General features: G+C 49.2%; 1 protein-coding gene across 2 annotated transcripts in view; it reads left to right on the top strand.

The window, feature by feature from the left end:
* Positions 1-934: 934 nt before the first annotated feature.
* Positions 935-22774, top strand: part of LOC141107448 (uncharacterized) — a 73049-nt gene continuing 51209 nt past the window's right edge. The window contains exons 1-2 of one of the 2 annotated variants that reach the window (XM_073598171.1): positions 935-1122; positions 1364-1571. The gene's annotated coding sequence lies outside the window, so the exon portion shown is untranslated. The remainder of the gene's footprint in view (positions 1123-1363; positions 1572-22774) is intronic. The other variant, XM_073598170.1, reaches the window with a different exon arrangement.

Here is a 22774-nt window from a genome sequence, read left to right as displayed (position 1 = left end):
GGGAGATCACACAGATCCCGTCTTTCTGCTAAGCAGGATGATGGATCTGTGTATTTCCCCAATCACACCGTCCCCCCCCCCCATACAGTTAGAACACACACACATGCAGGGAACACATTTAACCCCTTGATCACCCCTGATGCTAACCCCTTCCCTGCCAGTGTCATCAGTACAGTAACAGTGCATATTTTTAGCACTGATCACTGTAATAATGTCACTGGTTCCCAAAAAAGTGTCAAAAATATCAGTTAGGTGTCCGATCTGTCTGCCACAATGTCGCAGTCCCGCTAAAAATCGCAAATCGCCGCCATTACTAGTAAAAAATAAATAAATAATAAAAATGCCATAAATCTATCCCCTATTTTGTAGAGGCTATAACTTTTGTGCAAACCAATCAATATTATGATTTTTTACCAAAAATATGTAGTAGAATACATAATGGCCTAAATTGGTGAAGACATTTTTATTTATTTATTTTTTTTTAATGTTTTAAAGCAGAAAGTAAAAAAAAAAAAACATTTTGTTGGTCTTTTTTTTTTTATAGCGCTAAAAATAAAAACCGCAGAGGTGATCGCCAATTTTATTTGGGTGCCGCGTCGCGCAACCGCCCAATTCTCAGTTAAAGTGACGCAGTGCCAAATGGCAAAAAATGGCCTGGTCATTAAGGGGGTAAAACCTTATATATATATATATATATATATAGATGTAACATAAATAAAAGGTCTACATCCCCTTCTCTCCATACATCTATATGACTATCAGTCGCTGCCTCGTCTGCACAGCGCCTCCTCTCACCATTCACCACAGGAGACTCCGCCGCGTCTCCCCTCGCCCGTTCCTGATTGGTCGCCGAGGACCCCGGCCGCCCCCAGAGGGAGGTCGCGCGCGTGCACGCTCAGCCATCTGCTCCGGCGTGGGGCACGCGCCTTTCCCAGCGGCTTTGCGTAACTGCAGCGCCTGTGCGCCGCAGCCAATCGCCATCCGGCGCGTCCGGCCACGCCCCCTGCGTGGATGACTGCTGAGTGATGGACGCTGCAGGTGAGCGGCTGTCCCGCGGTGAGCAGTGAGAGGAGCCGGAGACACCCCCCTCCGGGGGGAGGGGAGGACGGTGCATGGAGGCAGGTGAGGCTCCCTGTGTGCGGGGTGGGTATGGAAGAATTTACCCCACATGGGGAATTGTTTAGCCCTCAGGGGGGAGAGGGGGTGCTGAGGGCACATGACACCAGTCTGGGGGGTGAGGGGCAGCTGATGTCCGGGGCTGCATGGACTGTGACAGACATATGGAAGGAGTGCAGGGATGGGGGAGGGGATCTAGAAGTATAAACACCCACACTCAATGTATCCCCCTTCCACCCCATCATAGGAGCCATGTGTGACCTGACTGTCCACCACCTGTGCTGGGAGAGGAGGTGAGCGGTGGAGGAAGAGAGGAGCGTCAGGTAGAGGAGGTGAGCGGTGGAGGAAGAGAGGAGCGTCGGGTGGAGGAGGAGAGGAGCATCCAGGGAGGAGCAGTGGAGGAAGAGATGAGCGTCCAGGGAGGTGGTGGAGGAAGAGGAGCGTCCAGGGAGGAGGTGAGCGGTGGAGGAAGAGAGGAGCGTCCAGGGAGGAGGTGAGCGGTGGAGGAAGAGAGGAGCGTCCAGGGAGGAGGTGAGCGGTGGAGGAAGAGAGGAGCGTCCAGGGAGGAGGTGAGCGGTGGAGGAAGAGAGGAGCGTCCAGGGAGGAGGTGAGCGGTGGAGGAAGAGAGGAGCGTCCAGGGAGGAGGTGAGCGGTGGAGGAAGAGAGGAGCGTCCAGGGAGGAGGTGAGCGGTGGAGGAAGAGAGGAGCGTCCAGGGAGGAGGTGAGCGGTGGAGGAAGAGAGGAGCGTCCAGGGAGGAGGTGAGCGGTGGAGGAAGAGAGGAGCGTCCAGGGAGGAGGTGAGCGGTGGAGGAAGAGAGGAGCGTCCAGGGAGGAGGTGAGCGGTGGAGGAAGAGAGGAGCGTCCAGGGAGGAGGTGAGCGGTGGAGGAAGAGAGGAGCGTCCAGGGAGGAGGTGAGCGGTGGAGGAAGAGAGGAGCGTCCAGGGAGGAGGTGAGCGGTGGAGGAAGAGAGGAGCGTCCAGGGAGGAGGTGAGCGGTGGAGGAAGAGAGGAGCGTCCAGGGAGGAGGTGAGCGGTGGAGGAAGAGAGGAGCGTCCAGGGAGGAGGTGAGCGGTGGAGGAAGAGAGGAGCGTCCAGGGAGGAGGTGAGCGGTGGAGGAAGAGAGGAGCGTCCAGGGAGGAGGTGAGCGGTGGAGGAAGAGAGGAGCGTCCAGGGAGGAGGTGAGCGGTGGAGGAAGAGAGGAGCGTCCAGGGAGGAGGTGAGCGGTGGAGGAAGAGAGGAGCGTCCAGGGAGGAGGTGAGCGGTGGAGGAAGAGAGGAGCGTCCAGGGAGGAGGTGAGCGGTGGAGGAAGAGAGGAGCGTCCAGGGAGGAGGTGAGCGGTGGAGGAAGAGAGGAGCGTCCAGGGAGGAGGTGAGCGGTGGAGGAAGAGAGGAGCGTCCAGGGAGGAGGTGAGCGGTGGAGGAAGAGAGGAGCGTCAGGTAGAGGAGGTGAGCTGTGGAGGAAGAGAGGAGCGTCAGGTAGAGGAGGTGAGAGGTGGAGGAAGAGAGGAGCGTCCAGGGAGTAGGTGAGAGGTGGAGGAAGAGAGGAGTGTCCAGGGAGAAGTGAGCAGTGGAGGAAGAGAGAAGAGCCAGGTAGAGGAGGTTAGCAGTGGAGGAAGAGAGGAGAGTCCGGGGAGGAGGTGAGCGGTGGAGGAAGAAAGGAGAATCCAGGGAGGAGGCGAGCTGTGGCGGAAGAGAGGAGTGCCAGGTGGTGGAGGAGTGAGGAATGTCCAGGGAGGAGGTATGCATTGGAGGAAGAGAGGAGCGTTGGGTGGAGGAGAGGAGCGTCCAGGGAGGAGGTGAGCTGTGGAGGAAGAGAGGAGCGTCCAGGGAGGAGCAGTGGAGGAAGAGAGGAGCATCCAGGGAGGAGCAGTGGAGGAAGAGAGGAGCATCCAGGGAGGAGCAGTGGAGGAAGAGAGGAGCGTCCAGGGAGGAGCAGTGGAGGAAGAGAGGAGCAGTGGAGGAAGAGAGGAGCGTCCAGGGAGGAGCAGTGGAGGAAGAGAGGAGCGTCCAGGGAGGAGCAGTGGAGGAAGAGAGGAGCGTCCAGGGAGGAGCAGTGGAGGAAGAGAGGAGCGTCCAGGGAGGAGCAGTGGAGGAAGAGAGGAGTGTCCAGGGAGGAGGTGAGCGGTGGAGAAATAGAAAAGCGTCCAGGGAGGAGGTAAGTGGTGGAGGAAGAGAGAAGCGTCTGGGGAGGAGCGGTGGAGGAAGAGAGGAACGTCTGGGGAGGAGCGGTGGAGGAAGAGAGGAACGTCTGGGGAGGAGCGGTGGAGGAAGAGAGGAACGTCTGGGGAGGAGCGGTGGAGGAAGAGAGGAACGTCCTGGGCAGAGCGGTGGAGGAAGAGAGGCGGGTCCGGTGAGGAGCGGTGGCGGGAGAGAGGAGCGTCCTGGGAGGGGCGGGTGGCGGGAGAGAGGAGCGTGAGGGGCGGTGGCGGGAGAGAGGAGCGTCCGGGGAGGAGCGGTGGCGGGAGAGAGGAGCGTCCGGGGAGGAGCGGTGGCGGGAGAGAGGAGCGTCCGGGGAGGAGCGGTGGCGGGAGAGAGGAGCGTCCGGGGAGGAGCGGTGGCAGGAGAGAGGAGCGTTCGAGGAGGAGCGGTGGAGGAAAAGAGGGACATCCAGGGAGGTGCCGTGGAGGAAGAGAGGAACGTCCAAGGAGGAGGTTAGCGGTGGAGGAGAGCAACGTCCAGGGAGGAGCGGTGGCGGGAGAGAGGAGCGTCCAGGGAGGAGCGGTGGCGGGAGAGAGGAGCATCCGGGGAGGAGCGGTGGCGGGAGAGAGGAGCGTCCGGGGAGGAGCGGTGGCGAGAGAGAGGAGCGTCCGGGGAGGAGCGGTGGCGAGAGAGAGGAGCGTCCGGGGAGGAGCGGTGGCGGGAGAGAGGAGCGTCCGGGGAGGAGCGGTGGCGGGAGAGAGGAGCGTCCGGGGAGGAGCGGTGGCGGGAGAGAGGAGCGTCCGGGGAGGAGCGGTGGCGGGAGAGGGGAGCATCCAGGGAGGATTTGAGCGGTGGAGGAAGAGAGGAACGTCTGGGGAGGAGCGGTGGAGGAAGAGAGGAGCATCCAGGGAGGATGTTAGCGGTGGAGGAGGAGAGCAACGTCCAGGGAGGAGGTGAGCGGTGCAGGAAGAGGGGAATGTCCTGGGCAGAGCGGTGGAGGAAGAGAGGCGGGTCCGGGGAGGAGCGGTGGTGGGAGAGAGGAGCGTCCTGGGAGGAGCGATGGCGGGAGAGAGGAGCGTCCGGGGAGGAGCGGTGGTGGGAGAGAGGAGCGTCCGGGGAGGAGCGGTGGCGGGAGAGAGAAGCGTCCGGGGAGGAGCGGTGGCGGGAGAGAGGAGCGGTGGCAGGAGAGAGGAGTGTTCGAGGAGGAGTGGTGATGGAAAAGAGGGACGTCCAGGGAGGAGGTTAGCGGTGGAGGAGAGCAACGTCCAGGGAAGAGCGGTGGCGGGAGAGAGGAGTGTCCGGGGAGGAGCGGTGGCGGGAGAGAGGAGCGTCCGGGGAGGAGCGGTGGCGGGAGAGAGGAGCGTCCGGGGAGGAGCGGTGGCGGGAGAGAGGAGCGTCCGGGGAGGAGCGGTGGCGGGAGAGAGGAGCGTCCGGGGAGGAGCGGTGGCGGGAGAGAGGAGCGTCCGGGGAGGAGCGGTGGCGGGAGAGAGGAGCGTCCGGGGAGGAGCGGTGGCGGGAGAGAGGAGCGTCCGGGGAGGAGCGGTGGCGGGAGAGAGGAGCGTCCAGGGAGGAGCGTTCGAGGAGGAGCGGTGGAGGAAGAGAGGAGCTTCCAGGGAGTGGGTGAGCGGTGGAGGAAGAGAGGAGTGTCCGGGGAGGAGGTGAGCGGTGGAGGAAGAGAGGAGCGTCCAGGGAGGAGGTGAGTGGTGGAGGAAGAAAGGAGCTACCAGGGAGGAGCGGTGGAGGAAGAGAGGAGTGCTCAGGGAGCAGGTGAGCGGTGGAGGAAGAGAGGAGCGTCGGGTAGAGGAGGTGAGCGGTGGAGGAAGAGAGGAGCGTCCAGGGAGGAGGGGAGCATCCAGGGAGGAGGTGAGCGGTGAAGGAAGAGAGGAGCGTCCAGGGAGGGGGTTAGCGGTGGAGGAAGAGAGGAGCGCTAAGGGAGGAGGTGAGCGGTGGAGGAAGAGAGGAGCGTCCGAGGAGCAGTGGAGGAAGAGAGGAGCTTCCAGGGAGTGGGTGAGCGGTGGAGGAAGAGAGGAGCGTGCGGGGAGAAGGTAAGCGGTGGAGGAAGAGAGGAGCATCCAGAGAGAAGGTAAGCGGTGGAGGAAGAGAGGAGCATCCAGGGAGAAGGTTAGCGGTGGAGGAAGAGAGGAGCGTCCAGGGAGGAGGTGAGCGGTGGAGGAAGAGAAGAGCGTCCAGGGAGGAGGTGAGCGGTGGAGGAAGAAAGGGTCCAGGGAGGAGGTGAGCGGTGGAGGAAGAGAGGAGCGTCCAGGGAGGAGCGGTGAAGGAAGAGAGGAGCGTCCGGGCAGGAGCGGTGGCGGGAGAGAGGAGCATTCGAGAAGGAGCTTCCAGGGAGTTGGTGAGCGGTGGAGGAAGAGAGGAGCATCCAGGGAGGAGGTGAGAGGTGGAGGAAGAGAGGGAAATAAGAGGGAGGTGCGGTGGAGGAAGAGAGGAACGTCCAGGGAGGAGGTGAGTGGTGGAGGAAGAGAGGAGCGGCCAGGGAGGAGTGGTGGAGGAAGAGAGGAGTGTCCAGGGAGGAGGTGAGCGGTGGATGAAGAGAGAAATGTCCAGGGAGTGGGTGAGTGGTGGAGGAAGATAAGCGCGTCCAGGGAGGAGGTGATCGGTGGAGGAAGAAAGGAGTGTTCGAGGAGGAGCGGTGGAGGAAGAGAGGAGCGTCCGGGAGGAGGTGAGCGGTTGATGAAGAGAGGAATGTCCAGGGAGGAGGTGATCGGTGGAGGAAGAGCGGAGCGTCCAGGGAGGAGGTGAGGGGTGGAGGAATTGAGGAGTGGCCAGGGAGGATTGGTGGAGGAGGATGAAGAGAGGACTGTCCAGGAAGTGGGTGAGCATTGGAGGAAGAGAGGAGCGTCCAGGGAGTGGGTGAGTGGTGGAGGAAGAGAGGAGCGTTCGAGGAGCGGTGGTGGAAATGAGGCGCTTCTAGGGAGTGGGTGAGCGGTGGAGGAAGAGAGGAGCGTCCGGGGAGAAGGTGAGCGGTGGAGGAAGAGAGGAGCGCCAGGTAGAGGAGGTGAGCGGTGGAGGAAGAGTCAAGCGGCCAGGGAGGAGCGGTGAAGGAAGAGAGGAGTGTCCGGGGAGGAGGTGAGTGGTGGAGGAACAGAGGAGTGTCCGGAGAGGAGCAATGGAGGATGAGAGGAATGTCCAGGGAGGAGGTGATTGGTGGAGGAAGAGAGGAGCGTCCATGGAGTGGGTGAGCGGTGGAAGAAGAGCGGAGCGTCCAGGGAGGAGCGATGGAGGAATACAGGAATGTACAGTGAGGAAGTGAGGGGTGGAGGAAGAGAGGAGAATCCAGGGAGGAAGTGAGCGGATGAGGAAGAGAGGAGCTTCCAGGGAGGAGGTGAGCGGTGGAGGAAGAGAGGAGCTTTTAAAGAGGAGGTGAGTGGTGGAGGAAGAGAGGAGCGCCAGGGGAAGAGGTGAGCGGTGGAGGAAGAGAGGAGCATCCAGGGAGGAGGTGAGCGGTGGAGGAAGAGAGGAGCATCCAGGGAGGAGGTGAGCGGTGGAGGAAGAGAGGAGCATCCAGGGAGGAGGTGAGCGGTGGAGGAAGAGAGGAGCATCCAGGGAGGAGGTGAGCGGTGGAGGAAGAGAGGAGCATCCAGGGAGGAGGTGAGTGGTGGAGAAAGAGAGGAGCTGTGGAGGAAGAGAGGAGTGTCAGATAGAGGTGGTGAGAGGTGGAGGAAGAGAGGAGCGTCAACTAGAGGAGGTGAGTGGTGGGGGAAGAGAGGAGCGTCAGCTAGAGGAGGTGAGTGGTGGGGGAAGGGAGGAGCGTCAGCTAGAGGAGGTGAGTGGTGGGGGAAGAGAGGAGCGTCAGCTAGAGGAGGTGAGTGGTGGGGGAAGAGAGGAGCGTCAGCTAGAGGAGGTGAGTGGTGGGGGAAGGGAGGAGCGTCAGCTAGTGAAGGTGAGTGGTGGGGGAAGAGAGGAGCGTCAGCTAGTGAAGGTGAGTGGTGGGGGAAGAGAGATGCATCCAGGGAGGAAGTGAGCTGTGGAGGAGGAGAGGAGTGTCCAGCTCAGGTGAGCGTCAGGAGGAGGTGAGTGTCACGGGAGAACATGAACGCCTCTGAGGAAGAGGTGATGATGATGAACTATGTGAACCAACATGACCAGTGAGTGTCCTCTTGCGGCGCGAGTGGTAGGTTAAACTGTGGCTCAAGCACCTATTTTTATTGCCACCCATGTAAACGAGGCCTAATTACACTGACTGGTCTTCCCCCACATGCGGATGATGCTTGTCTCTATCTGCTCACCTCTATACACATTGTAGCCTGATCGTAGTCCAGGAGGAGCTCATCTCTCCTTGTATGTGCATGTTCCTGGTTAGTAATATCCAGTTATATTTCTTTACAATTAAGCATTCAATCAGACCTTTTTAAAAAAAAAATATACTGAGCTGGCCAGAATTAGTTCTTGAAGGGGTCTATTCTATGTCATTACATCTCTTACGGTGAAGAAGCCTTTCCATGTTTGTCAAATCTCTTTTCCTCCAAATGTAGAGAGCGCCCCCTTGTCATTTGCGATGACCTGAAAGTGAATAACTCGCCAAGTTAACTATATGGACCGCTTTTGTATTTATACATGGTCATATCCCCCTTATGTATTTATAAACATGGTGGTCATATCCCCCCCCCCCCCTTATGTATTAGTGGTGCACCGAAATTTCGGCCGCCTATAATTATCGGCCGAAAGGGAAAAAAAATCAAAATGCAGATAATGGAGCGCCGAAAAGGGGGTAGGGGGTGCTGCCTATTGCGGGGGCGTTATCCTGGCGCACCCCTGTCGTCCTCCCTCCTTCATGCAGAGCGGCGATCTCTGTGTGTCGCAGAGCTGAATTGTCCAGGCGGCAGTAACCATGTCCCGTCTCCTGTGATAGATGGCACACTGATACAATGGCGGGACATTGAATCAGTGTGACGTGATCGCAGAAGATGGGACGTTACTGCGGCCAGGAAATTCAAATCCAGCTCCATGACACGCGGAGATCGCCGCTCTGATCCGGGCACAGGTAGGCTGCATCTGACGGGTACAGTCTCCGACCATCTCCGGTATCATGTCTGCTAGAGGTGCACTGAATGAAAAATTTTGCTAATACTATTAGCAGTGTGTTTAACCGCTTGCCAACCAGCCGCCGTCATTATACTGCGGCAGGTCGGCATAATCCTACGAGCCGTCATAAGTGTACATCGGCCCCTTTAAGCAGGATAGCAGGCGCATGCGTGTCCGCTGCACTGCAGGGGTGCCGATGCGTGTGGCCGGCGTGCCTGAGACCAGAACAGGGATGTGTGTGTGTGTGTGTGTGTGTGTGTGTGTGTGTGTGTGTGTAAACACACAAATCCCTGTTCTGTGAGGAGAGACAGATCATTAGTTCCTACTAGCTAAGAACAGCGATATGTATCCTTCTCCATGCAGTCCCCCCCCCACAGTTAAAACACACACGAGGGAACACAACCCTTTGATCGCCCCCTAATGTTAATCCCTTCCCTGCCAGTGACATTTATATAGTAATCAGTGCATTTTTATAGCACTGATCGCTGTATAATTGTCAATGGTCCCAAAAGTGTCCGATGTGTCCGCCATAATGTCGCAGCCCCGATAAAAATTGCTGATCGCCGCCATTACTAGTAAAAAAATAAATAAAAATGCTATAAATCTATCCCCTATTTTGTAGACGCTATAACATTTGCGCAAACCCATCAATATACGCTTATTGCGATTATATTTTTTTTTTTTTTTACCAAATATATGTAGAGGAATACATATTGGCCTAAACTAAGGAAAAAATTAGCTTTTTAAAAAAAAAAAAAAAAAAAAGGAGCGATTTATTATAGTAAAACTACAAAATGTGTTTTTTTGTTTTTCAAAATTGTTGCTCTTTTTTATGTTTATAGCGCAAAAAATAAAAACCACAGAGATGATCAAATACCACCAAAGGAAAGCTCTATTTGTGGGAAAAAAAGAACGTAAATTTTGTTTGAGTACAACGTCGCACGACCGCGCAATTGTCAGTTAGAGAGACACAGTGCCGTATCGCAGAAAATGGCCTGGTCATTGAGCAGCCAAATCTTCCAGGGCTGAAGTGGTTAAGTAAGATTAGACAAGCTGGGTAGAGGCCTGGGACAATGAAAATAAAAGATGAATCAATATGGGAGAGGGACAATATTGGGTTTGGGTAGAGGAGGGGGGGGGGGCTTTTGGGGTCGGGGAGATACAGTAGGGGGAGGAAATCTATTTTTGTTGTCGTTGGGTTTTGCCCCTTTTTTTTGGGGGGGGGGGGGGGGCGCGGGTGAATGTTAGAAGCAAGATTATGTATCCGGAATAAAATGTATGGAGAAATGTATAACTTGTACTGCTATGAAAAGAATAAAAAAAGTACTGAATCGGAAGTAAGATTAGACATGATACATTAGCTGCTTAGAGACTGCGTTTTTCTTGACCTTTCTCGCACTAAGAATAATGGCCAACAATAAATTCATATTCATTTAAAATTTTGATAATTAAAAAGGCGAAAATATATAAATATTTTTTTAAAAACTTATTTTCGGCAAAGTGCATCCTGCATTTTCAGCACCAAAGTTTATTTTCGGTGTACCGCTAGTATTTATACAGTGCCTTGCAAAAGTATTCACCCCCCCCCCCCCCCCCCTTGGCTTTTTACCTATAATGTTATACTACAGCCTTTAGTTCAATGTTTTTTAATCTGAATTATATGTGATGGATCAGAACACAATAGTCTAAGTTGGTGAAGTAAAATTAGAAAAATATATACATAAAACTATTTTTCAGAAATAAAAAACTGATAATTGGCATGTGCGTATGTATTCACCCCCTTTGTTATGAAGCCCATAAAAATCTCTGGTGCAACCAATTACCTTCAGAAGTCACATAATTAGTGAAATGATGTCCACCTGTGTGCAATCTAAGTGTCACATGATCTGTCATTACATATACACACCTTTTTGAAAGGCCCCAGAGGCTGCAACACCTAAGCTAAGAGGCACCACTAACCAAACACTGCCATGAAGACCAAGGAACTCTCCAAACAAGGAAGGGACAATGTTGTTGAGAAGTACAAGTCAGGATTAGGTTATAAAAAAAAATATCCAAATCTTTGATGATCCCTAGGAGCACCATCAAACCTATCATAACCAAATGGAAAGAACATGGCACAACAGCAAACCTGCCAAGAGACGGCCGCACACCAAAACTCATGGACCGGGCAAGGAGGGCATTAATCAGAGAGGCAGTACGGAGACCAAAGGTAACCCTGGAGGAGCTGCAGAGTTCCACAGCAGAGACTGGAGTATCTGTACATAGGACGACAATAAGCCGTACGCTCCATAGAGTTGGGCTTTATGGCAGAGTGGCCAGAAGAAAGACATTACTTTCAGCAAAAAAACAAAAAAATGTATGGAGGAAGGTGCTCTGGTCTGATGAGACTAAAATTGAACTTTTTGGCCATCAAAGAAAACGCTATGTCTGGCGCAAACCCAACACATCACATCACCCAAAGAACACCATCCCCACTGTGAAACATGGTGGTGGCAGTATCATGCTGTGGGGATGTTTTTCAGCAGTCAGGACTGGGAAACTGGTCAGAGTTGAGGGAAAGATGGATGGTGCTAAATACAGGGATATTCTTGAGCAAAACCTGTACCACTCTGTGTGTGATTTGAGGCTAGGACGGAGGTTCACCTTCCAGCAGGACAATGACCCCAAACACAGTGCTAAAGCAACACTTGAGTGGTTTAAGGGGAAACATGTAAATGTGTTGGAATGGTCTAGTCAAAGCCCAGACCTCAATCCAATAGAAAATCTGTGGTCAGACTTAAAGATTGCTGTTCTCAAGCGGAAACCTTTCAACTTGAAGGAGCTGGAGCAGTTTTGCAAGGGGAGATGGGCAAAAATCCCAGTGGTAAGATGTGGCAAGATCATAGAGACTTATCCAAAGCGACTTGGAGCTGTGAGAGCCGCAAAAGGTGGCTCTACAAAGTATTGACTTTAGGGGGGTGAATAGTTATGCACATTGACTTTTTCTGTTATTTTGTCCTATTTGTTGTTTGCTTCACAATAAAAAAAAATAAAAAACATCTTCAAAGTTGTGGGCATGTTCTGTAAATTAAATGATGCAAATCCTCAAACAATCCATGTTAATTCCAGGTTGAGAGGCAACAAAACACGAAAAATGCCAAGGGGGTAAATACTTTTGCAAGGCACTGTACATGGTGATCATATCCCCCCTTATATTTTTATATATATATATATATATATATATATATATATATATATATATATATATATATATATATAGTGATCATATGATAAGTTTACACACCCCTGTTAAAATGTCGGGTTTCTGTGATGTTAAAAAAAAGAGATGATACCTTTTAATACCTCCACCTTTTAATGTGACCTATACAAACTGAAATCTTTTAGGTAGAGGGAGTACAAATATATAAAATATGGTTGCATAAGTGTGCACACCCTCTTATAACTGGGGATGTAGCTGAATGTGATTGCTGAATTAAGCAATCACATTCAAACTCATGTTAAATAGGAGTCAGTACACACCTGTCATCATTTAACCACTCACCGACCACCCGCCGCCGTTATACGTCGGTACTTTGACGTGGAATACCGTTGTTATGGTGGCAGATAGCTGCCATAACCCCAGTATCCTCTTGAACAGCAGGCGGTCCGATTTCAGATAAAAGTGGTCTCTGCGGAGGATTCGCTGCAGGATCACTTTTATCGGCGTCGGGAAAGGTGAAAACCCGCCGCGCTCCAGTAGCAGCAGAGACAGTCCGATCCTATCCCCTCACAGGCCTGGAGCCGAGTGAGGTAAAGCTGGCCCCCACTCTGCTCCATAAGATTGGATGATGGAGGCGACACCAAATGTCACTTCCGCCCAATGGTCTTAAAGGGGAATAAAAAAAAAACAAAAAACGTTTATTTTTTTTATTGTGTAAATGCAAGATCTTTTTGACCCCCAGATCTTATATTAAAGAGGTCCTGTGCTGTCATACTTTATTTCTATTACAAGGCATGTTTACATGCCTTGTAATAGGAATGAAAGTGCCTTTTTTTTTTTTTAAAGGACAGTGTAAAAAGTAAAATAAGAGAAATGTCATACTAACCTCCGCTGTGCAAGGGTTTTGCACAGATTGGCCCCGATCCTCCTCTTCTGGGGTCCCTCCGTGGCGCTTCTGGCTCCTCCTCTTCTCGAGTGCCCCCACACAGAAGTGCTATTGACACCCCCGGCTCCCGTGTCACTAGATTTGATCAGGTTCAGGTAAGAAAAAGGGGGGCTCTGGGGGGGTGCTGAACAACAAAAGGTTTTTCGCCTTTCAAGGTTCAAGGTGAAAAACCTTCTGTAGTGCAGCACCCCCCCAGAGCCCCCCTTTTACTTACCTGAACCCGATCTTTCCAGCGACGGGAGCGAGCACACCAGCTCCAGCTGCTGTCTCGGGTCCTCATTGGATAGATTGATAGCAGCGGGACCCATTGGCTCCCGCTCCTGTCAATCAAATCCAGTGATACGGGAGCCAAGGGGGCAGGACCAAGTCCTGCTATCTGTGTCAATAACACTTCTGTGTGGGGGCACTTGAGAAGAGGAGGAGCCAGGAGCGCCGCGGAGGGACCCCAGAAGAGGAGGATCGGGGTCACTCTGTGCAAAACCCTTGCACAGAGGAGGCAAGTATGACATTTTTTGTTTTTTTAAATGAACCTTTACAACCCCTTTATTGCATAGAATGCATTAAGGTGAAAAACCCACAGGGTTTACAACTCTAACATCGGGCGATCAAAGGGTTAAATGTGTTACCTGGGAGTGCTTGCTTGATTGGGGGAAGACAGAGATCCGTGTTCCTGCTTAGCAGAAACACAAGATCCCTGTCTGTGACAGGAGATCTGCCTTGTTTTACATAGGCAGACCGCCGTTCTGTCTGCCTCTGGAATGATCGACGAGTCCTGGCGGACATGCGGACGCCCCCGACCCAAAGAAGAAAAATCACGTACAGCTGCCGCAGTATATATGCGTGGGAAGCGATTTTATTTATATATAATGTGTGTGTGCTTTATATTTTTTTGTTTTTTGTTTTAACTTTATTGGAGTCGCAAAGGGGATAACGCACCTCTTATGTGATAACTTTTTGCAGGTGCCAGGTCATCTTTATGGGGACATTGGGACTCTCTTAGACCTCCAATGTCTTCCCTGCCATCAAATGCTGCTAATGATATATAGATTGTGCTTTATTAGCTGCATCGTCGGTTACAATAGCTAAGGAGTGACAGCTGTGACCCCAAAAGTGACGTAATACACATTGTTTCAGGTTCTTTAGTCGGGGGGGTATGGCCTCCTGGTCTCACTGCAGGAGCAGTTTCCCGTAGGGGCCTGTTAGTAATCGAGCGCCCGGATCACTTTTATCAGAAAGCTTTTTGCCGGCTGTTAAAGCCGATACCAAGCTCATGGCTGCGGGAATAGTTGTAAACTTGCTTTGACCAATTGTCTACCATCTTGTTTATAAGCATGTCTTGGTAGACAAGTGATCGTGGGTTGCATTAACGTGAATGGGCCTTCAAGAAGTTCCCAGCCATTATAATGCTTGCTGAAATTTGTATTGAATCTGAGAAAATCAGCACACGCAAAAATCGGCTCCTTTTGGTCCTTTCTGGAAGATATTTTTTTTTTCTTTACAGTTCCCATTGGTAATGCAATGATTGTTATGCTACGACCTTCTCCCTGCAACCCATGTAAGGATTGCACCTGCGGCAGCACTGACTTGTGAACAGACTCCTAGCTGCTATAACCACTTCCTTACCGCCCCCAAAGCAGATATACTGATACAGGGCGGCCGTTTTGCTAGTTCTACGTGTGTGTATATATACACGTTATTTCGCACTATTGCCTAGGGGGCGCGCACCACCTCTGTTGTGATTACTAACAACAGGACCGACCTGCGATGTCCGCCGGCACCCACCGATCGCCGGGCAGGTACATGGGACGGAGCTGTGTAAACAAGGCAGAGTTCCGTTCCGACAGGGAGGAAGTGATGAATTTTTTGAGTTCTTGCAAAGCAGGGAATAAAATCAATTACTTCCCTTAGTAAAAGGAGCACACTGTTTACACAAAAACACTGGCTAGGCACACATTTAACCCTTTGATCGCCCTAGATCTGGGATATGCAATTAGCGGACTTCCAGCTACAAAACTACAAGTCCCATGAGGCATAGCAAGACTGACAGCATGACACCCAGAGGCATGATGGGACTTGTAGTTTTGCAACAGCTGGAGGTCCGCTAATTGCATATCCCTGCCCTAGATGTTTAACTCCTTCCCCAGCCAGGGTCATTAATACAATGACAGTGCATATTTTTTAGCACTGATCGCTGTATTAGTGTCACTGGTCCCCGAAAAATGTTTAAAAGTGTCAGTGTCTGATTGTCCGCCGCAATATCACAGTCCCGCTATAAGATGCTGATCACCGCCATTACTAGTATAAAAACAAAATAATAAATTACAGTAAATATATCCTAGTTTGTAGACGCTATAACCAATCAATATAGGCTTACTGGGATTTTTTTTTTTTATCAAAAATATGTAGCGGAAACCTAATTTTATGAAGGAGTTTTGTTTACCGGTATGTTTTATAGCAGAAAGTAAAATGTGTTGTGTTTTTTTTTTTTTTATTTTTTATATTTTTTTCAAAAACTGTCGGTCTTTTTTTTAAGATCAGGAAAAAAGAAAAAAAATCCCAGAGGTGATCAAATGCCACCAAAAGAAAGCTCTATTTGTGGAGAAAAATGACATAAATCATTTTTGGGTTACATCGTTGCATGACAGCGTGATTGTCAGTTAAAGTAGCACAGTGTCGTATTGTATAAAATGGCCTGGTCACGAAGGGGGGGGGGGTAAATCTTTCAGGGGTCACGTGGTTAAGAGCTGGGAGTTTGTTTACATTTTCACACTGCACTGTGGACTCTCTGGGGGAAGGGATTCGCTTCCCAGATTACTTCTACATGTACTACCGGTATTTTATGCTACCCCATGTTTCACCCGGGATCACCTGTCCCTCCTAGGATCATCATGGTGGGTGTCAGAATGGAAAGTTGCGGGAGACATTATACAGTGTTTATCCTCCCGGTGTGAAGTATGAATCCGGAAGTGATCAGTTCTGATCACTTCCAGGTTTGGTGCTGTCATTCCTCAGGGAAGAAGCTTAATTGGGCACAGACCAAACAAATAAAAATAAAAGCAGTGGTGACATTAGGGGTATACTAGACCCCTAATGCTTCCCTAAAGAGAACATGTCACCTGCTAACACATAGGATGCTTACCCTTGTTATAGCAGTAAACTAGAAGAAGTTATTAAAAAAAATTAAAGTTGAATCAAATTAAACAACAAGAATTGATTCATTCCTTCCCCATACAATCACAAGAAATGCATCAGCTGAGCCTGCATTGAAAAAATAAGTGAGTGAGATCCATAATTCTAGGTCCATCCTTCACTGTTGACTCTAAATTGTTGATCTGTAAAGGCTTTACCACTTGCCGACTGCCTAACTGGGAACTTACATCATGACTTTTTTTTTTTTAAATCTTTTTATTGATTTTCAAAGAGAAAAAACAAAGAGAGAACAAACACTCAAACATACATTGGTCTTATATGTAGGAGTCACGCTATCACCGCATCATACGTAGATATCTGGCATGAAATACATTAGTATGATAATGGTTATACCGGCACAGTTCACTGGGTCGCTAGATGATGCTATGAATATTTGTACATGATATGGTATCATATTATAGATTCATTGTGTACACCTGGCACCCGCTTGGGGGTTATTTCGTGATTGGGATCTACTGAGAGGTCTCCGAAGCAGTGAAGGGATCTGCCAGCCATTTAGACCAGACTTTGTTGTATTGTGTCTTTATACAGAGGTAAGCTATTGTTAATTAATTGTTTCCACAGAGAAAGAGGAGGGGGGGTTGATTTGCGCCAACTAAGGGCGATGGCTTTACGGGCATAGAACAGGAGCAATCCCACCAGTGTGCGTCCTGCCACCGTAGGAATTAGTTGTTCAGTCAGGCCTAGTATGCAGATTGACATTGATGGTTGTAGTGGCACAGAGGTGATTTGTGTGATAAAGTCTAATATCTCCCGCCAGTAGCTGACAACTGCCGGACAGGTCCAGAAGATGTGGGTGAAGTCCCCAGGAGTTCCACCACATCTCCAACATTCGGGAGGGGAGTCAGGGTTCAGCTGCTGTCTCGGGTCCTCATTGGATAGATTGATAGCAGCGGGACCCATTGGCTCCCGCTCCTGTCAATCAAATCCAGTGATACGGGAGCCAAGGGGGCAGGACCAAGTCCTGCTATCTGTGTCAATAACACTTCTGTGTGGGGGCACTTGAGAAGAGGAGGAGCCAGGAGCGCCGCGGAGGGACCCCAGAAGAGGAGGATCGGGGTCACTCTGTGCAAAACCCTTGCACAGAGGAGGCAAGTATGACATTTTTTGTTTTTTTAAATGAACCTTTACAACCCCTTTATTGCATAGAATGCATTAAGGTGAAAAACCCACAGGGTTTACAACTCTAACATCGGGCGATCAAAGGGTTAAATGTGTTACCTGGGAGTGCTTGCTTGATTGGGGGAAGACAGAGATCCGTGTTCCTGCTTAGCAGAAACACAAGATCCCTGTCTGTGACAGGAGATCTGCCTTGTTTTACATAGGCAGACCGCCGTTCTGTCTGCCTCTGGAATGATCGACGAGTCCTGGCGGACATGCGGACGCCCCCGACCCAAAGAAGAAAAATCACGTACAGCTGCCGCAGTATATATGCGTGGGAAGCGATTTTATTTATATATAATGTGTGTGTGCTTTATATTTTTTTGTTTTTTGTTTTAACTTTATTGGAGTCGCAAAGGGGATAACGCACCTCTTATGTGATAACTTTTTGCAGGTGCCAGGTCATCTTTATGGGGACATTGGGACTCTCTTAGACCTCCAATGTCTTCCCTGCCATCAAATGCTGCTAATGATATATAGATTGTGCTTTATTAGCTGCATCGTCGGTTGCAATAGCTAAGGAGTGACAGCTGTGACCCCAAAAGTGACGTAATACACATTGTTTCAGGTTCTTTAGTCGGGGGGGTATGGCCTCCTGGTCTCACTGCAGGAGCAGTTTCCCGTAGGGGCCTGTTAGTAATCGAGCGCCCGGATCACTTTTATCAGAAAGCTTTTTGCCGGCTGTTAAAGCCGATACCAAGCTCATGGCTGCGGGAATAGTTGTAAACTTGCTTTGACCAATTGTCTACCATCTTGTTTATAAGCATGTCTTGGTAGACAAGTGATCGTGGGTTGCATTAACGTGAATGGGCCTTCAAGAAGTTCCCAGCCATTATAATGCTTGCTGAAATTTGTATTGAATCTGAGAAAATCAGCACACGCAAAAATCGGCTCCTTTTGGTCCTTTCTGGAAGATATTTTTTTTTTCTTTACAGTTCCCATTGGTAATGCAATGATTGTTATGCTACGACCTTCTCCCTGCAACCCATGTAAGGATTGCACCTGCGGCAGCACTGACTTGTGAACAGACTCCTAGCTGCTATAACCACTTCCTTACCGCCCCCAAAGCAGATATACTGATACAGGGCGGCCGTTTTGCTAGTTCTACGTGTGTGTATATATACACGTTATTTCGCACTATTGCCTAGGGGGCGCGCACCACCTCTGTTGTGATTACTAACAACAGGACCGACCTGCGATGTCCGCCGGCACCCACCGATCGCCGGGCAGGTACATGGGACGGAGCTGTGTAAACAAGGCAGAGTTCCGTTCCGACAGGGAGGAAGTGATGAATTTTTTGAGTTCTTGCAAAGCAGGGAATAAAATCAATTACTTCCCTTAGTAAAAGGAGCACACTGTTTACACAAAAACACTGGCTAGGCACACATTTAACCCTTTGATCGCCCTAGATCTGGGATATGCAATTAGCGGACTTCCAGCTACAAAACTACAAGTCCCATGAGGCATAGCAAGACTGACAGCATGACACCCAGAGGCATGATGGGACTTGTAGTTTTGCAACAGCTGGAGGTCCGCTAATTGCATATCCCTGCCCTAGATGTTTAACTCCTTCCCCAGCCAGGGTCATTAATACAATGACAGTGCATATTTTTTAGCACTGATCGCTGTATTAGTGTCACTGGTCCCCGAAAAATGTTTAAAAGTGTCAGTGTCTGATTGTCCGCCGCAATATCACAGTCCCGCTATAAGATGCTGATCACCGCCATTACTAGTATAAAAACAAAATAATAAATTACAGTAAATATATCCTAGTTTGTAGACGCTATAACCAATCAATATAGGCTTACTGGGATTTTTTTTTTTTATCAAAAATATGTAGCGGAAACCTAATTTTATGAAGGAGTTTTGTTTACCGGTATGTTTTATAGCAGAAAGTAAAATGTGTTGTGTTTTTTTTTTTTTATTTTTTATATTTTTTTCAAAAACTGTCGGTCTTTTTTTTAAGATCAGGAAAAAAGAAAAAAAATCCCAGAGGTGATCAAATGCCACCAAAAGAAAGCTCTATTTGTGGAGAAAAATGACATAAATCATTTTTGGGTTACATCGTTGCATGACAGCGTGATTGTCAGTTAAAGTAGCACAGTGTCGTATTGTATAAAATGGCCTGGTCACGAAGGGGGGGGGGGTAAATCTTTCAGGGGTCACGTGGTTAAGAGCTGGGAGTTTGTTTACATTTTCACACTGCACTGTGGACTCTCTGGGGGAAGGGATTCGCTTCCCAGATTACTTCTACATGTACTACCGGTATTTTATGCTACCCCATGTTTCACCCGGGATCACCTGTCCCTCCTAGGATCATCATGGTGGGTGTCAGAATGGAAAGTTGCGGGAGACATTATACAGTGTTTATCCTCCCGGTGTGAAGTATGAATCCGGAAGTGATCAGTTCTGATCACTTCCAGGTTTGGTGCTGTCATTCCTCAGGGAAGAAGCTTAATTGGGCACAGACCAAACAAATAAAAATAAAAGCAGTGGTGACATTAGGGGTATACTAGACCCCTAATGCTTCCCTAAAGAGAACATGTCACCTGCTAACACATAGGATGCTTACCCTTGTTATAGCAGTAAACTAGAAGAAGTTATTAAAAAAAATTAAAGTTGAATCAAATTAAACAACAAGAATTGATTCATTCCTTCCCCATACAATCACAAGAAATGCATCAGCTGAGCCTGCATTGAAAAAATAAGTGAGTGAGATCCATAATTCTAGGTCCATCCTTCACTGTTGACTCTAAATTGTTGATCTGTAAAGGCTTTACCACTTGCCGACTGCCTAACTGGGAACTTACATCATGACTTTTTTTTTTTAAATCTTTTTATTGATTTTCAAAGAGAAAAAACAAAGAGAGAACAAACACTCAAACATACATTGGTCTTATATGTAGGAGTCACGCTATCACCGCATCATACGTAGATATCTGGCATGAAATACATTAGTATGATAATGGTTATACCGGCACAGTTCACTGGGTCGCTAGATGATGCTATGAATATTTGTACATGATATGGTATCATATTATAGATTCATTGTGTACACCTGGCACCCGCTTGGGGGTTATTTCGTGATTGGGATCTACTGAGAGGTCTCCGAAGCAGTGAAGGGATCTGCCAGCCATTTAGACCAGACTTTGTTGTATTGTGTCTTTATACAGAGGTAAGCTATTGTTAATTAATTGTTTCCACAGAGAAAGAGGAGGGGGGGTTGATTTGCGCCAACTAAGGGCGATGGCTTTACGGGCATAGAACAGGAGCAATCCCACCAGTGTGCGTCCTGCCACCGTAGGAATTAGTTGTTCAGTCAGGCCTAGTATGCAGATTGACATTGATGGTTGTAGTGGCACAGAGGTGATTTGTGTGATAAAGTCTAATATCTCCCGCCAGTAGCTGACAACTGCCGGACAGGTCCAGAAGATGTGGGTGAAGTCCCCAGGAGTTCCACCACATCTCCAACATTCGGGAGGGGAGTCAGGGTTCAGCTGCTGTCTCGGGTCCTCATTGGATAGATTGATAGCAGCGGGACCCATTGGCTCCCGCTCCTGTCAATCAAATCCAGTGATACGGGAGCCAAGGGGGCAGGACCAAGTCCTGCTATCTGTGTCAATAACACTTCTGTGTGGGGGCACTTGAGAAGAGGAGGAGCCAGGAGCGCCGCGGAGGGACCCCAGAAGAGGAGGATCGGGGTCACTCTGTGCAAAACCCTTGCACAGAGGAGGCAAGTATGACATTTTTTGTTTTTTTAAATGAACCTTTACAACCCCTTTATTGCATAGAATGCATTAAGGTGAAAAACCCACAGGGTTTACAACTCTAACATCGGGCGATCAAAGGGTTAAATGTGTTACCTGGGAGTGCTTGCTTGATTGGGGGAAGACAGAGATCCGTGTTCCTGCTTAGCAGAAACACAAGATCCCTGTCTGTGACAGGAGATCTGCCTTGTTTTACATAGGCAGACCGCCGTTCTGTCTGCCTCTGGAATGATCGACGAGTCCTGGCGGACATGCGGACGCCCCCGACCCAAAGAAGAAAAATCACGTACAGCTGCCGCAGTATATATGCGTGGGAAGCGATTTTATTTATATATAATGTGTGTGTGCTTTATATTTTTTTGTTTTTTGTTTTAACTTTATTGGAGTCGCAAAGGGGATAACGCACCTCTTATGTGATAACTTTTTGCAGGTGCCAGGTCATCTTTATGGGGACATTGGGACTCTCTTAGACCTCCAATGTCTTCCCTGCCATCAAATGCTGCTAATGATATATAGATTGTGCTTTATTAGCTGCATCGTCGGTTACAATAGCTAAGGAGTGACAGCTGTGACCCCAAAAGTGACGTACTACACATTGTTTCAGGTTCTTTAGTCGGGGGGGTATGGCCTCCTGGTCTCACTGCAGGAGCAGTTTCCCGTAGGGGCCTGTTAGTAATCGAGCGCCCGGATCACTTTTATCAGAAAGCTTTTTGCCGGCTGTTAAAGCCGATACCAAGCTCATGGCTGCGGGAATAGTTGTAAACTTGCTTTGACCAATTGTCTACCATCTTGTTTATAAGCATGTCTTGGTAGACAAGTGATCGTGGGTTGCATTAACGTGAATGGGCCTTCAAGAAGTTCCCAGCCATTATAATGCTTGCTGAAATTTGTATTGAATCTGAGAAAATCAGCACACGCAAAAATCGGCTCCTTTTGGTCCTTTCTGGAAGATATTTTTTTTTTCTTTACAGTTCCCATTGGTAATGCAATGATTGTTATGCTACGACCTTCTCCCTGCAACCCATGTAAGGATTGCACCTGCGGCAGCACTGACTTGTGAACAGACTCCTAGCTGCTATAACCACTTCCTTACCGCCCCCAAAGCAGATATACTGATACAGGGCGGCCGTTTTGCTAGTTCTACGTGTGTGTATATATACACGTTATTTCGCACTATTGCCTAGGGGGCGCGCACCACCTCTGTTGTGATTACTAACAACAGGACCGACCTGCGATGTCCGCCGGCACCCACCGATCGCCGGGCAGGTACATGGGACGGAGCTGTGTAAACAAGGCAGAGTTCCGTTCCGACAGGGAGGAAGTGATGAATTTTTTGAGTTCTTGCAAAGCAGGGAATAAAATCAATTACTTCCCTTAGTAAAAGGAGCACACTGTTTACACAAAAACACTGGCTAGGCACACATTTAACCCTTTGATCGCCCTAGATCTGGGATATGCAATTAGCGGACTTCCAGCTACAAAACTACAAGTCCCATGAGGCATAGCAAGACTGACAGCATGACACCCAGAGGCATGATGGGACTTGTAGTTTTGCAACAGCTGGAGGTCCGCTAATTGCATATCCCTGCCCTAGATGTTTAACTCCTTCCCCAGCCAGGGTCATTAATACAATGACAGTGCATATTTTTTAGCACTGATCGCTGTATTAGTGTCACTGGTCCCCGAAAAATGTTTAAAAGTGTCAGTGTCTGATTGTCCGCCGCAATATCACAGTCCCGCTATAAGATGCTGATCACCGCCATTACTAGTATAAAAACAAAATAATAAATTACAGTAAATATATCCTAGTTTGTAGACGCTATAACCAATCAATATAGGCTTACTGGGATTTTTTTTTTTTATCAAAAATATGTAGCGGAAACCTAATTTTATGAAGGAGTTTTGTTTACCGGTATGTTTTATAGCAGAAAGTAAAATGTGTTGTGTTTTTTTTTTTTTATTTTTTATATTTTTTTCAAAAACTGTCGGTCTTTTTTTTAAGATCAGGAAAAAAGAAAAAAAATCCCAGAGGTGATCAAATGCCACCAAAAGAAAGCTCTATTTGTGGAGAAAAATGACATAAATCATTTTTGGGTTACATCGTTGCATGACAGCGTGATTGTCAGTTAAAGTAGCACAGTGTCGTATTGTATAAAATGGCCTGGTCACGAAGGGGGGGGGGGTAAATCTTTCAG

This window comes from Aquarana catesbeiana, linkage group LG09 (genome assembly GCF_042186555.1).
Source record: "Aquarana catesbeiana isolate 2022-GZ linkage group LG09, ASM4218655v1, whole genome shotgun sequence".
In the NCBI taxonomy this organism is placed as follows: domain Eukaryota; kingdom Metazoa; phylum Chordata; class Amphibia; order Anura; family Ranidae; genus Aquarana; species Aquarana catesbeiana.
Note: the sequence above shows the minus strand (reverse complement) of the source record. Positions and strands in the feature narration are given on the sequence as shown.